The 15,061-nt window shown below is 41.7% G+C and overlaps 1 protein-coding gene across 2 annotated transcripts in view; it reads right to left on the bottom strand.

Annotated features, from left to right (window-relative positions):
* Positions 1-15,061, bottom strand: part of CAMK1G (calcium/calmodulin dependent protein kinase IG) — a 426,418-nt gene that overhangs the window by 38,502 nt on the left and 372,855 nt on the right. Inside the window, exons 2-3 of one of the 2 annotated variants that reach the window (XM_074977533.1) lie at positions 6,352-6,446; positions 58-218 (exon numbers count right to left, since the gene is read on the bottom strand). The exons of the other annotated variant lie outside the window; for it this stretch is intronic. The gene's annotated coding sequence lies outside the window, so the exon portion shown is untranslated. The remainder of the gene's footprint in view (positions 1-57; positions 219-6,351; positions 6,447-15,061) is intronic. 2 annotated transcript variants of the gene reach the window in all.

Raw genomic sequence — 15,061 nt, 5'->3', positions numbered from 1 at the left:
GTACTCCTTGCTCAAACAAAATTTTCAATGAAACACAAAGACTGACAGCTTTTGTACTTAATCTCTGTTTTAAGGAAGAAGATCAATTGTATTTTTCATCATTTTGAATTGTCCTTTATCTCTACTGCATTCACTGCTGAGCTCTTCAACATCATTCTCAATCTGGTTTTACTATTTCCAAATCCATTTATGCATTTAGAATGTTAAAAATCATTTTCCTAGAAAAAAAGGAACAAAGCAGAACTTAGTTAGAAATTCAGCAACAGAGATGGAATTGCAGTTTTACAGTTAAAACACTGGAGTGGAATTCAAGAAACCTGGACTCATTTCCCATCTTTGCAACAGGCTTCCTTAGTGACCTTGGTCAAGTCACTTATACCTGGGCTTCAGTTCCCACTTGCAAACTATTTCCTTTCCCCTGCTATTTATTTTTCTTGTTTGTCTAGATCACAAGTTCTCTAAGGCAGAGATTGTCTCTTATTAAGTGTATGTATAGAGCCTCATACAGTGGGGTACTACTTTTGGTTGGGGCCTTTAAGAGATATAGGCAACAACAGACTTGCCATGTTCATAACCATTACAAGAAAGAAGCACATACTCTAGCACAGGGGCAAGTGTTCTGGGTCCATTTATTCCTCTGCCTCTATTTAATTGAGCTGCTTTTTTCCTTCACTGCCAGATAAAAAATATATCCTACATGACACTATGCAGTGCTTTAGCTCCAGATCGGCCAACAAAATGCCTGATTAAGAAACAGTGCTGTACGCCAAGATCCTATTTAGGTAGGGGACAGCTAGAGGAAATGCTTCACCATAAGCAAGCTCGAGTGGGACACTCATGTGCACCCTACAAAATGCTTAAGATAAGCTGGTGGAGCAACTAGGAATAAATTATACTAAGCAGCAAGGAACAACTATGGCAGGAACAATTACATAAGTCAAATCATAGGAAACATTCTTCCCTAAACGGACTTTCAGCTCTTCCCTTTCCCTGGCTGGTGGGACACTGGGGAAACAGCTTCCCCTCTTTTTCCACTGTGGTGGTAAGAGCTCCCCTTTGTAACTATATCTATAATCACACCCCTTGCTAGCTGGGGAACTGACTGATTATACCTTCTCACAACAAGGGCTGGAGTGCATTGTGGCATTAAGGCAGCCAGTATTTGGTTAATTTCATAACAATTAAATCGAGTACAATTTTTTCCAAAAGATCACCATTCAAAATAACTTGATTGCCTTGAGAATGTGGTTGAAAAGGAAGTTACGTGAAAAAAAAATATCAACAGTTACTGTTCTGTGACCTTAGGCTTTTGTGTGGTATTTACTCTATTCAGAATGGGAAACAATGCGAAGACCATGCTAATAGCTTTGGAACGAGTATAAACATGCTTCAAGTGTTAGAAATAGCCACTGAAGAAAGCAGATCAAGCAAAACCGAGAAGAATGGCTCTCTCCAGACTCCGTAGACAAGAGCTATACAGGTTCTCCGCACTTGCCTGTATTCAGAGTTTGGCCTTCAGAGAAGTATTGAAAACAGCCTCCACAATCCCACGGGGGCGAGGGAAAGAAAAGTTTCCCCATGTGCTTTACTGTGAAATGAATTCATCAAGATGGTGCCTCTTAACCCTGCGCCTTAGAATTCTGGAAAAACAGGCTGTTCAACCCAGGGTCGCTCACTGAATGGTAAGTGGGACTGCCGTGAAACAACAGCCAGTGCTGCTGCAGAGTCATGATTTAGAATATAAAAATGGCCCTACTGGGTCATACCAGTGCTCCATCTGGCCCAGTATCCTGTCTGCTGATCATGGCCAATGACAGGTGCCTCAGAGGGAATGAGCAGAACTGGTCAATTTATGCAGTGATCCATCCTCTGTCATCTACAGGTTGCACCTCCCTTGCCTGACACCCTGGGGACCTAACTGGTCCCAAACAAGAGAATTTGCCTGATGAAAAGAGGCGTCCTGCCTCCAGCCCCAGCAAACTGCTGACCCTTCCTGCCACCACTCTGCACATCATTACCCCCTCTGCCACCTCTGGACCCTCATCTCCAGCCCCAAGAGCCCCTGTTCCTCTGACCAGGCCCAGATGCCAGCCCCAGCTCTGGACACAGCTAGGCTTCCAGCCACAGCTCCAGATGATGGCCCCATAGAGGCTGTGTCCAGCTGTGGCCAGGCTGCTGGACATGGCCCTGGCTCCAGCTGTAGCCATGGCACTGGCCCTGGGGGTATGAGCTCCAGCCACGGCTGGGCTGCCAGATGTGGCCCTGGTCTCAGGTGTGCTGGCTCCAGTCCTAGCCAGGCTGCTGACACTGCCCCAGTCCTGCTGGTGCCGTCCCTTGGGATACTAACCCCACCAGGCTTCCCTGCACATGGCTGCTAGCCCCCTGTTGCTAGGCTGCCAGCCACCAGCCCTCATCTTAATAGCCTCCCAGCCTGGGGTTCTCTGGTCCAGTAACAACCGTGGTCCTGCTAGATCATGGATGTTGAGCATCCTGGGTTTGGGAAGTGCAACCTGTAGCTACAGTTTCTGGCAGACTGAAGTTTAGGAACAGACAGAGCATGGAGTTGCATCCTTGATCATGCTGGCTGATAGCCACTGAGGGGCTGCTTTTCCATGAACTTATCTAATTCTTTTGGAACCCAATTATATATTTTGCTTGGCAGCATCCCCTGGCAATGAGCACCACCGGTTGCCTATAAGTTGCATGAAGAAGTGCTTCCTCCTGTTTGTATTAAACATGCTGCTTATTAATTTCAATGGGTGATCTGAGTTCTCGTGTTATGTGATGGAGTAAATAGCACCTCCCTCTTCACTTTCTCCTCACCATCAATGACATAAGAATATAAGAACGGTCATACTGGGTCAGACCAAAGGTCCATCCAGCCCAGTATCCTGTCTGCCGACAGTGGCCAGTGCCAGGTGCCCCAGAGGAGGTGAACTGAAGACAATGATCAAGCGGTTTGTCTCCTGCCATCTGTCGCTAGACTTTGACTAAAGGCTAGGGGCACCATACTTTACCCTTGGCTAATAGCCATTTATGGACCTAACCTCCAAAAATTTATCAAGCTCTATTTTAAACTCTGTTAGAGTCCTGGCCTTCACAGCCTCCTCCGGCAAGGAGTTCCACAGCTTGACTGTGCGCTGTGTGAAGAAAAAAATTTTTTTATTAGTTTTGAACCTACTACCCACTACCTACTACTCTCTAGCGTCTCCTCATATGGGACCCTTTCCAAACCCTTAATCATTTTAGTTGCCCTTTTCTGAACTTTTTCTAATGCCAGTATATCTTTTTTGAGGTGAGGAGACCACATCTGCACGCAGTACTCCAGATGTGGGCGTACCATAGTTTTATATAGGGGAAGTATGATAGTCTTATTTTCTATCCCTTTTTTAATTATTCCTAACATCCTATTTGCTTTACTGACTGCCGCTGCACACTGCGTGGATGTTTTCAGAGAACTATTCCCTACAATTCCAAGATCCCTTTCCTGATCTGTTGTAGCTAAATTTGCCCCCATCACATTGTATGTGTAATTGGGGTTATTTTTCCCAATGTGCATTACCTTACACTTACCCACATTAAATTTCATTTGCCATTTCTCTGCCCAATCACTCAGTTTGCTGAGATCTCTTTGAAGTTCTTCACAATCTACTTTGGTTTTGACAATCCTGAACAGCTTGGTGTCATCTGCAAACTTTGCCACCTCACTGCTTACCCCTTTCTCTAGATCATTGATGAACAAGTTGAACAGGATTGGTCCCAGGACTGACCTTTGGGGAACACCACTAGTTACCCCCCCTCCATTGTGAAAATTTACCATTTATTCCAACCCTTTGTTTCCTGTCTTTTAACCAGTTTCCAATCCATGAAAGGATCTTTCCTCCTATCCCATGACCACCTAATTTACATAAGAGCCTTTGGTGAGGGAACTTGTCAAAGGCTTTCTGGAAATCTAAGTATATTACGTCCACTGGATCCCCCCGTCTGCATGTTTATTAACCCCTTCAAAGAACTCTAATAGATTAGCAAGACATGACTTCCCTCTACAGAAACCATGCTGACTTTTGCCCAATAAATCATGTCCTTCTACGTGTCTGACAATTTTATTCTTTACTATTGTTTCTACCAATTTGTCCGGTACTGGCATTAGACTTACCGGTCTGTAATTGCCAGGGTCTCCTCTTGAGCCCTTTTTAAATATTGGTGTTATATTAGCTGTCTTCCAGTCATTGGGTACCAAAACTGATTTAAAGGATAGGTTACAAACCACCATTAACAGCTCTGCAATTTCACATTTGAGTTCTTTCAGAACCCTTGGGTGAATGCCATCTGGTCCTGGAGACTTGTGACTGTTTAGCTTACCAATTAGTTCCAAAACCTCTTCTACTGACACTTCAGTCTGGGACAGTTCCTCAGATTTGTCACCTACAACGGACGGCTCAGATTTGGGAACCTCTGTAATATCCTCAGCCATGAAGACTGAAGCAAAGAAATCATTTAGTTTCTCTGCAATGGCATCATCTTCCTTGACTGCTCCTTTTCTCTCTCTATCGTCCAGGGGTCCCACTGCTTTTTGAGCGGGCTTCCTGCTTCTAATGTACTTAAAAAACATTTTACTATTGTTTTTTGAATTTATGGTTAACTGTTCCTCAAAATCTTTTTTGGCTTTTCTTATTACATTTTTACACTTAATTTGGCAGTATTTATGTTCCTTTCTATTTTCCTCACTAGGATTTGACGTCCACTTTTTAAAGGATGCCTTTTTATCTCTCACTGCCTCTTTTACATGGTTGCTAAGCCACGGTGGCTCTTTTTTAGGTCTCTTACTGTGTTTTTTAATTTGGGGTATTCATTTAAGTTGGGACTTTAATATGGTGTCCTTGAAAAGTTTCCACACAGCCTGCAGGGATTTTACTTTAGTTACTCTACCTTTTAATTTCTGTTTAACTAACCTCCTCATTTTTGTATAATTCCCCTTTTTGAAATTAAATGCCAGAGTGTTGGACTGCTGCGGTGTTCTTCCAAACACAGGAATATTAAACGTTTTTATATTATGGTCACTATTTCCAAGCGGTCCTGTAATAGTTACTTCTTGGACCAGATCCTGCGTTCCAGTCAGTACTAGATCAAGAATTGACTCTCCCCTTGTGGGTTCCTGTACCAGCTGTTCCAAGAAGCAGTCATTTAAGGCATCGAGAAATTTTATCTCTGAATCCCATCCTGAGGCGACATGTACCCAGTCAATATGGGGATAATTGAAATCCCCTATTATTACTGAATTTTTTAATTTTGATAGCCTCTGTAATCTCCCTTAACATCTCAGCATCACTATCACTGTCCTCGTTAGGTGGTCGATAATATATTCCTTGTGCCATAGTCCTAACAGAGGAAGGAACTGCTATCCATAATGATTCTATGGAACAATTTGATTCATTTAGGATTTTTACTTCATTTGAGTCTATATTATCTTTTACATATAGTACCACTCCACCACCCGCACGACCCGTTCTGTCTTTCCAATATATTTTATACCCCGGTATGATTGTGTCCCACTGATTTTTCTCATTCCACCAGGTTTCTGTGATGCCTATTATGTCAATCTCCTCCTTTGATATGAGGTTCTCTAATTCACCCATCTTATTAGACAAACTACTAGCATTTGTGTAAGAGCACTTCAAAAAACTACCATTATCTATATGTCTGCCCTTCACTGATGCGTTGGTTTTTTGTTTTTTTTTATATGTGACTGTTTCTCATCTGATCTGGCCCATACTTTACCATCTCCCATCTTCTCTTTCTGACTGAGTTCTAGGGAATCTCTATCAATGGAGTCTCATCTAAGAGAAGTCTCCGTCCGATCCACGTGCTCCGCTGCACCAATCGGCTTTCCCCCATCTCTTAGTTTAAAAACTGCTCTACGACCTTTTTAATGTTTAATGCCAGCAGTCTGGATCCACCTTGATTTAGGTGGAGCCCATCATTCCTATATAGGCTCCCCCTACCCCAAAAGTGTCCCCAGTTCCTAATAAATCTAAATTCCTCCTCCCTACACCATCGTCTCATCCACGCATTCAAACTCTGAAGCTCTGCCTGCCTACCTGGCCCTGCGCATGGAACTGGAAGCATTTCTGAGAATGCCGCCATAGAGGTCCTGGATTTCAGTCTCCTTCCTAGCAACCTAAATTTGGCTTCCAGGACATCTCTCCTACCCTCCCCTATGTCATTGATACCTACATGTACCACAACCACTGGCTCCTCCCCAGCACTGCATGACATTATAGACCTTTACCATATCCCCTCTTAATCCTCTCTTTTCCAAATTGAACAGTCAAAATCTTTTTAATCTCTCACCATATGGTAACCGTTCCAGACCATTAGTCTGTTTCCCCTCTTCTCTGTACTTTTTCCAATTCTGATGCATCCATTTTGAGATGAAGTGGTCAGAACTGCAAGGAATATTCAGGATGTAAGTGTATCATGGACTTATACAGTGACATATTTTCTGACTAATTATCTCTCTTTTCCTAATGTTATGACGTTCTATCAGGTTTTCTACCTACCACACACATTGAACAGAGGTCTGTAGAGAACTTTTCACATTAATTCCAGCAAGGCCTCATTTTTGAGGGGCAACATGTAATTTAGACCTAATCATGTGTATTTCCAGTGCATTACTTTGCATTGCACTTGCCAGCAGTGACTTTTCATCTGCCATTTTCTTCTCTATTCAGCTAGTTCTGTGAGATCCGAACTGTCTTGAGTAATTTTGTGTCATCTGCATGGTTTGCCACCTGACTGGTTATCCCCTTCTCCATCTAGTTTATGAAACTAGTGCTGTCGCATTGAGGAAAAGTTGTATCCATCATATTCTTCAATTAACATCAGGAAGAACAATAAACCATTAAGGGTGGGTAAGAACACACAGGAGGTTGAGAAGGAATGGACTCTGAATATACTCTCAGATACCTGTCTTGAGAAGGGTCAGCTCCAATGCCCTGCTGGCCAAACAAATGCCACTTGTAGAGGGTAAAAGTGCCAACAAACAGCATTTACAGGTCTGACTTTTAGTAACTTGGGTGTGCTGCTTGTTGTAAATGTACCCTGAGACACAGGTGGTAATTTTAGATGCACTGAAACCACAGCTGCAAACCAGATTATGAGATTTGTGATTACAAATGAGACACACAATTGTGCGACTAGTTATATGAATACATTTACCAGCCTAAACTGCTGCATATTAGGTCTAGACCCTTATAGAAAACCTACACTATATCTCACTTCAAGTGATTAAATGTTAATTTAAGTGCCCATGCAGGAGTTGTGTGTCATATTACATTCTCAAGTTGGAGCTCTGAATCCCCTTCTAGAGAGCACTCCAGTAATCAGATGGAAAAAAAAAAGCCAAGATTTTATAGATTACTGTGTGCATCATCCATCAACCATAGTTAAAGCTTTGGAATTTTGCAGCAAAACAGACATCGCTCCAAAATTGTGTTTTCTTATAGTTGACTGACTTCCTAATAATCAGAATACAGAATTGTTTTTTAATTAGTCTGATAATTAGGCCTAAACCTCTCACAACTTTGGTTATTATCAATATGTACGATGACTGCAGTAATTTGCCATTGAGCAACCTCAGTGGAATTCTTATTCTGTTGTTGTCAGTTTCTCTTGGAACCCAATATGAATTTGAATTGGCAAAACATGTAGCTGGAGGGCAGAATCAGTTAGAGAGAAGTATCACCACTGATGACACAATGGCTCTGTTTAGAAAAAGGATTTCTACTAGGAACAGTTAAAGCCATATCAATAAAAAAATAGAATCAAGCTACTCCCGACACTAGTGAATCTTTGCTAGATTTGAATATAGTGTATAGAATAAAATCCCAAAGGAACTAGAACGATCCCAAACCTCCCCACCCCACTGCCTGGATTACCAGGTGCACCTCTTTGATCTGTATTCTCTAATCTAAACATAGAGTAGTGTGGACATTAAAACCAACAAACAAACCAAGCATTCTGCATTGCACACACAGTTCTCCCTTGGCTGAGAGAATGCATCACTCAGGACAGGTATTAGTCAATGCACTACTGGAAGAAGCTCAGACACCACACTGAGAAGAACAACATATAAAGAATATAATCAACCCCCAACACCTTGAGGGTCACAAGAGTCTGAGAAACCTAATTTTCTCTAACTTCAGATCTTCCGTGCTTTTATACTTGTGGGATTGTGGATGGCAGTAAAAATACTGAAGGGAACATACAACCATCCGCCCCACTGTACACAATGTGTGTGGCTTCGTCATTAACAACAGAAACCACTTCCTACTGCTCCCCAGGAGGATGAAATCAAAACGCTGAAATCTGGAGAAACACAGGTCCAAATCTGACGGCTGCAGCTATGTTGCATCTTTAAGGGCGGTGCATTAGGCTCAGGCAGACAGTATGTACATGTGATCTTTAGTGCACAAGGAAATATGGGGACATTACAGACACAGATCGAGGGTCTCCATATTTTATAAAGAGCAATGAAACCCAGCAGTACATACAGTACGAAGGTGTGATTGGAGAGAAGACAGCGTAGGATGAGTCAGGCAGCTGACAATTTCTGTTCCAATCATAGGTCTCTGAGACACTAACAACAGGACTCAGGGAAAGTTGCGTGTCAAGGGAAAGTATTGTCATCTCTGTCATCATTCTGCAATGAGACACTGGTACAAATTATTTCCTGGCCCCACAGACTGCCCCATGAGCCAATTTTATTCCTGTACTCCCAGCATAATAGCAGTGTACCCTCAAAACTGTGTGTGTGGAAGGTGATTTCCTGAATTAAAATGTTAATGGCAGGTGAAAGGTGCTGGTTGATAGCCTTGACGAGTACAGTCCTTTGCTTATTCAGAGAACCAGGTCCAATCCCTGCACATGCTGACCCTTGCCAGTTGCTGCAAACTTAATCTAGAGGGTATGTGCAGAGCTCAGTCTCTAAGGATACATTTACACTAGGAGCTTCAATTTTCTAGCTCATTATATGGGCTCTTTTACATACTTTGCTTTATCTAATTCTTTACTTCCCCCCAACTCCTTCTGCCCCTCTGCTTCTGATTTGCTTACCTTGATGATAATTTTCTCATCTGTCAACCCTGATTACTATTTTTGGTTCTCTGTGCCTTAAATATTGAGTCTGCTCTGGTATGGCTATGGTTTGAAGAAGTGGGTCTGTCCCATGAAAGCTCACCTAATAAATTATTTTGTTAGTCTTTAAAGTGCCACCGGACTGCTTTTTTGTTCCGTCTACAGAAGTTACTGGCGGAAGAGATGTTCTGACAACACTTCTGTCGATAGGTTGCGTCTGCACATAAAAGTGGATTGATCTTTTGAGCTATGCTGTTGACAAAAGGGCTCCCCAGAGCGTCTACACAGGTGTTTTGTAGACAAAATGCATTTTGCGTCTAGACACTTCACAAATTTTGTCTACAAAACCCTAGTTTTGTCTACAAAACTCTCTCGTGTAGGCATAGCCAATAGGTTTAAGCTACATTAAGGAGTTACACTAATGCAAGCTCATGGACAAATGTGACTTAGCTTGGTTTCAAAACAGGTGAAGTCATGTCATTGATGTACATTACATTAGACATTATATACTGCGCGTCAATATAGTGGCACGGCTGCAAAAATCTCTAATGTAGAAAAATCCTAAATCATTTCAGTATGCAGAGGCCACTAAAATAGCAGCCAGGGTACATAAGAATGGCCAAACTAGGTCAGACCACAGGTCCATCTAGCCCAGTGTCCTGACTTCTGAGCCACAATAGGTCCAAGCTCTCTTGCTTAAGTGCTAACACCTAAATTAGTCCCCATTGTTTTATACATATAATTGGGATTATGTTTTCCAAAATGCATTAGTTTACATTTATCAACGTTAAAATTCATCTGCCATCTTTGTTGTCCAGTCTCCTAATTTTTAGATTCTTTTGAAGCTCTTCACAGTCTGCTTTGGACTAAATTATCTTGAGCAAAAAAACGAGAAGTCCTTTGGCACCTTAAAGACTAATAAATTTATTTATTAGTTAAATTTGTTAGTCTTTAAGGTGTTACAGAACTGCTTGTTTTTTTGTGAGGCTACCTACTAAGACAGCTACCCCTCAGACTATCTTGAGCAGTTTTGATCATCTGCAAATTCTTCCTCCTCACTGTTTACCCTTTTGTCTAGATTGTTTATGAATATGTTATACTGGTCCCAGTACAGACCCTTAGGGGATACCACTAGTTGCCTTTCTCCATTCTGAAATCTGACTATTTATTCCTACCCTTTGTTACCCGTCTTTCAACCAGTTATCAATTCATGAGAGGATCTTCCCTCTTATTCCATGACAGCTTATTGTGTTTGAGAGCCTTTGTTGAGGGACGTTGCCAAAGGCATTCTAGAAATATAGGCACACTATGTCCACTGGATCTTCCTTTTCCACATGCTTGTTGACCACCTCAAAGAATCCTAGTGGCTTGGTAAAGCATGATTTCCCTTTACAGAAACCATGTTGATACCTTCCCCCCACCCAGCAAATTATGTTCATATACCTGTCTGACAATTTTGTTTTTTACTATAGTTTCAGTTTGCTCAGTATTGAAGTTACAGTTAGTGGTCTGTAATTGTCAGGCTCACCTCTAAAGCCCTTTTTAAAAAAATCAGTATCACATGAACTATCCTTTAGTCATTTGGTACAGCAGCTGATGTAAAGGACAGGCTCTAAACCACAATTAGTAGGTGTGAAATTTCACTTTTGAGTTCTCTCTGAACTCTTGCAGGAATGACATCTGGGCCTGGTGGCAAGACAGCACGGACACAGAAGTTTTGGGGATTGTTGACTTGGAGGTAAAGGAGGGTATTTTAAATCAGGGGAAAAAAACCTGTAGGTATGAAACTTGAAATGTTGGATGTGCCACTGTGTATTTAAAAGCCCCCAGAAACTAGGGTGAGAGTTTTACATTCCAGTTGAGAAATGTCTTCTATTAAGATGGAAGACCAACAAAATTCCAACAGAGCATGATAACCAAAGAATGCCGCTATGTAGTCAATGATCAGGTGGTGCTGTGACAAGACTGCCAATACCGAAGACTGACCATTTAACCAGACTGGCTGAAGGACATAGCTAGAAATCAGTCTCCTGGGACATGACCTGCAAGAAAGCTACATCACTTTGGGAATGCCTTAAAGATGCTGCTCTTGATAAACAGCATTTTCAACAAAGAATGACCTCTACCTGCTAAGATGAAATCACCTTGAATCAGAAAGTGGACGTACAGTGCCCTTAAAAATCATGTTGGGATGGGGGTTGCTTTAGAGCTAACCCAAATAGAAAAATCATCAACATTGTTGCCAGCCCTCATGATTTTTTCCATGAGTCATAGAAAATTTAGGGTCATGCTGAGTGAGCATCACCACTTTCACAGAAATAGGGGACACTTCTAACCCTTGAGCTTGAATACACGGACACACAAAACAGAAGGCAAAGAGGCCAAATGCATTCTTTTTTAACAGCTTGGCAATTCTGGGAGCCTGACTCTGAAACGAGTACAAACCCTACAGCTCTCTGCTCTATGTGGGAAGTTTCACAACTGACTATCTACCAGGACACCCTGCCAGGCTGGTAAGAGTTGGTGACATCAAGATACAAGAGTGGTCTGTATCATTTTCATTATTGAGTTGTAATATTACAGAAAATCCCAGCCTCGTGCCAGCAGAGAGCAGTGTAGTACAAACAATGAAAGGATTGTTTTTATTGAGGAAAACTTAAAAAACAAAAACAAAAACGGGGGCTTTAAAACAGTACCTCTGGGATGGCTAAGGCGTTTGCGGTGGGATTTTAATGTCTGAATTAATTCCCTCGAGCTAAGTTTAATTTAATTATGTGTGCTTTACAGAATAAAATTCTGTGGGTTTTTTTTCCTTTGTAGGTGGTTTTTTTTAAATAGTGAAACTTGCACAGCAAATATCTCCTTATTCTCAGACATCATTGAAATAGTTGTAATAACTAGGAAGTGAACAGTTACTCGACATTTAAAGAGACTAAAAAGGTTTTATTTAAAGTTCTTTATATTATGTATATTTATGAATATTTTCTTTTTTATTAATAAAATAAAATAATAATCTCTACATTTTTTGGTTTTTGACAGAACTTGAAGCAGAATCAGTAGGGACACAGAAGCCTCTATAGTCTACATTATGTGATAAGATCCTCAGCCAGTGCACATCCACACTGATCTTCTCAAGCTGAATATATGACCCTGTGATTTTCAAAGTGCTGTAAAGCAGTTAATCCTTCCCATAAAACCAAGAGGCAAATTGGTAGGTGCTACTGTACCCATTTCACACATGGACATATTAAAGTCAAGTGTCACAAGTGCAAAATGTCAGAGCCAGGTTGAACTGCTGTTCAAATTCTAGGCCCACAAATGCATATAACAACAATACACAAGAGGTTAAAAGAGAGGAATCCATATATCTATAGAAACTGGAGGAGTAATTTAAGATGTAGATGTCAACTAAGGCATCCTGAATATCAGCACAACAGTTGTAACAAATACATAATCTCAAACCACTTTTCACAAGTGGCAAAAGCCCTTAGATGTTACGTTGCTTCTCCACACTGCTTACCGCAGCAAGAAGTGCCCTGTGCAGCATGGGTGCTTAATAGTTCATTAGGGTCCATCCTGCTGATGGAGCCATCTACACCATCTGCTGTTGCAGCACAGTCTTCCCTTTTTGGCATATTGGTAAAGACATCATGTACCTCTGAGAATTGTATTTGTATGTGTCATAAGCAGCAGATATTTGCTTCAATGCCCAGTGGATACTAATAAAGATCTTCTGGGAAATCTTATTCCTGTAAGGTACAATCACATTTGCAAATCCTTTGCAGTCTGTGTAATACAAAAGAGTGTCCCCCGGAGTCCAGAGTGAGTTATGATAATGTAAAAGTAAAACATGAGGCTTGTGAGTTAATTACTATTGCTAGACAATTTCTAGTGCTCCAGGGCAAAGGGGAAAGAAAGAGGGGAACTGTTTCTTCCAAAGCTATCCCTGGAGGTACACCGCCTTCCTGTTGCCCTGGAACATCATGGTTCATGTTCTATTCAGTGCTCAGGGCTGTGCCTAAAAGGACAATTTAATTTTAATACCAACAAGCTGAGTGCGATAATACCTTGTATCAGACCAGCTTCTGTTGGTGAGAAACACAAGCTTCCGAACAAACACGGAGTTCTTTAGGTGTGGAGAAAGTCCTCAGCATGTCACAACTAAGCACAAAGGTGGAACAGATAGTTTATCATAAGTAATTGCACAAATCATACTCTAAGAACCCATTCATGGTGAAGTGGGTTGTTGATGCCTCTGCAGCCAAAGGGCAACAAGGCGGGGAGTGGGGTGGGGAGGTCTAAGGGGGTACAGAATATTGTAATAAGCCATAAATTCAATGCTTTTATTAAGACCATGATTTTTAGTGTCTAGCTAAGTTAGGAATTTCAACTTCCAGGCTCCTCTCTGATGCAGGATTCCTTGTGGAGAACAGAGAGCCATCACTTTATGTCTGACCGCCGTGAAAAGTTTTCACCCACAACCGAGATGGGGCATTTTTTTTTTTTGATTTCCTGGGTGAGTTCATTAGAGAGCATAGTGATTGTCTGGTTTCACCAACATTGTAGTTATTGGGCCACTGAGTGCCCTGTATGAGGTACACCACGTGTTGGACCTGGAGAGGCATGTTGTGGGGGGCTATGTGGTTGGATATGTAAAAGGTAATCAGGATCTGCAAAGGTGATGTAATGGGGTTGGGGGTCCTGGCCAGGGCAGGTTTTTTTCCTTGCTGTTTTACAGATATATTGTCCTTCTTGCTTGAGGCCGAGACAAACAGATAAGCAGGTACCGCATCAAAACTCTAACTTGATGCATCAAAACTGCAACTTGAAGACTGTAACTTGACAAACACATCCATTGTTAATATCACTTTGTACACTCTTGTTCAGTTCTCACTGGCTCTGTAAGAATACTTTCCGGGTCACATCTTCTATACTCTCTGTAACCTGCTGACTCAGGAAGTATGTGATGTAGAAAAGTGGGGATTTAGCTGGAAATCCGGTAAACAATAAAGAGGGGCTGGTAAAATCATGTCATCACCTGCCTATTAATATTCCTTGCCTGGGAGTTAACATTACTAAACAAGGGTATAAAGGAAGTGGTGATAGATGGATGAGCTTACATACGAAGACAGCTAAAAAAGTAACTGGTGTGCAAATGTTGCCACTTGGAACATGTGTTGGTGGGTCGAAGATAAATGTGGGATGGCAATAAAGGGTTCTGTATGCTTCTCTGTTCCTCAAAGTGTTGGCCTGCTTCTCTGTTCATTCCAACAGAATGGATCATCAGAACAGAAGAGGTATGTTGGCAGATTTTGCCTCTGTTGGGCTGGAAGGGTCTGGTGTCTCTGAGTAGGAGTGTCCTGGTTTGTGGGGAAGTTTGCTTCTGGTGGTGAGTTTGGCCAGGCTGGGGTGTAGTTTAAAGGCCAGAAAAGGGTGTTCAGTGGAGGTTTTTTTTCAGGGTGTGGTCCCCATCGAACATAAGAAAAGCAAAGGGTCAGGGCAACTTTGCCTGTAACATTGCTCACTTTCTCTCACCTCTTTCTTGTTCCTCTCCAATTCTCTGGAAAGAGTTAAGACCAGATTGAGCTAGGATGCCATAAAAAAGTTTAGTTGGATGAACCTTCACTGAAGATCCTTTACATCCACCATGCATGCTTCAGGGACTGGTGAGTTCAAATGAGGATTGTTCCGGTGAGGCAGGCATGGAGAAAAGAAAAGCAGTTTTCATTGCTACAGACAATCCATCCAGTTTCTAAAACTCAAAGCAACTTCAGCGAGGTCCATAACAGATATGCAGTCTAGTAGTGTCTGATTTTTAATGAATAATTTTGTCCATTCCAGGTCTTTCAATATTTATACACTTGGCAGACAGCAAGGAGCAGAAGAGGAATTGTGTGTCTCTGATTTAACAGTTGGTCTTGTTAGG

Source organism: Carettochelys insculpta, chromosome 26 (assembly GCF_033958435.1).
Source record: "Carettochelys insculpta isolate YL-2023 chromosome 26, ASM3395843v1, whole genome shotgun sequence".
NCBI classification, from domain to species: Eukaryota; Metazoa; Chordata; order Testudines; family Carettochelyidae; genus Carettochelys; species Carettochelys insculpta.
The sequence above is the reverse complement of the archived record's forward strand: the minus strand, read 5'-3'. Positions and strand labels throughout refer to the sequence as shown.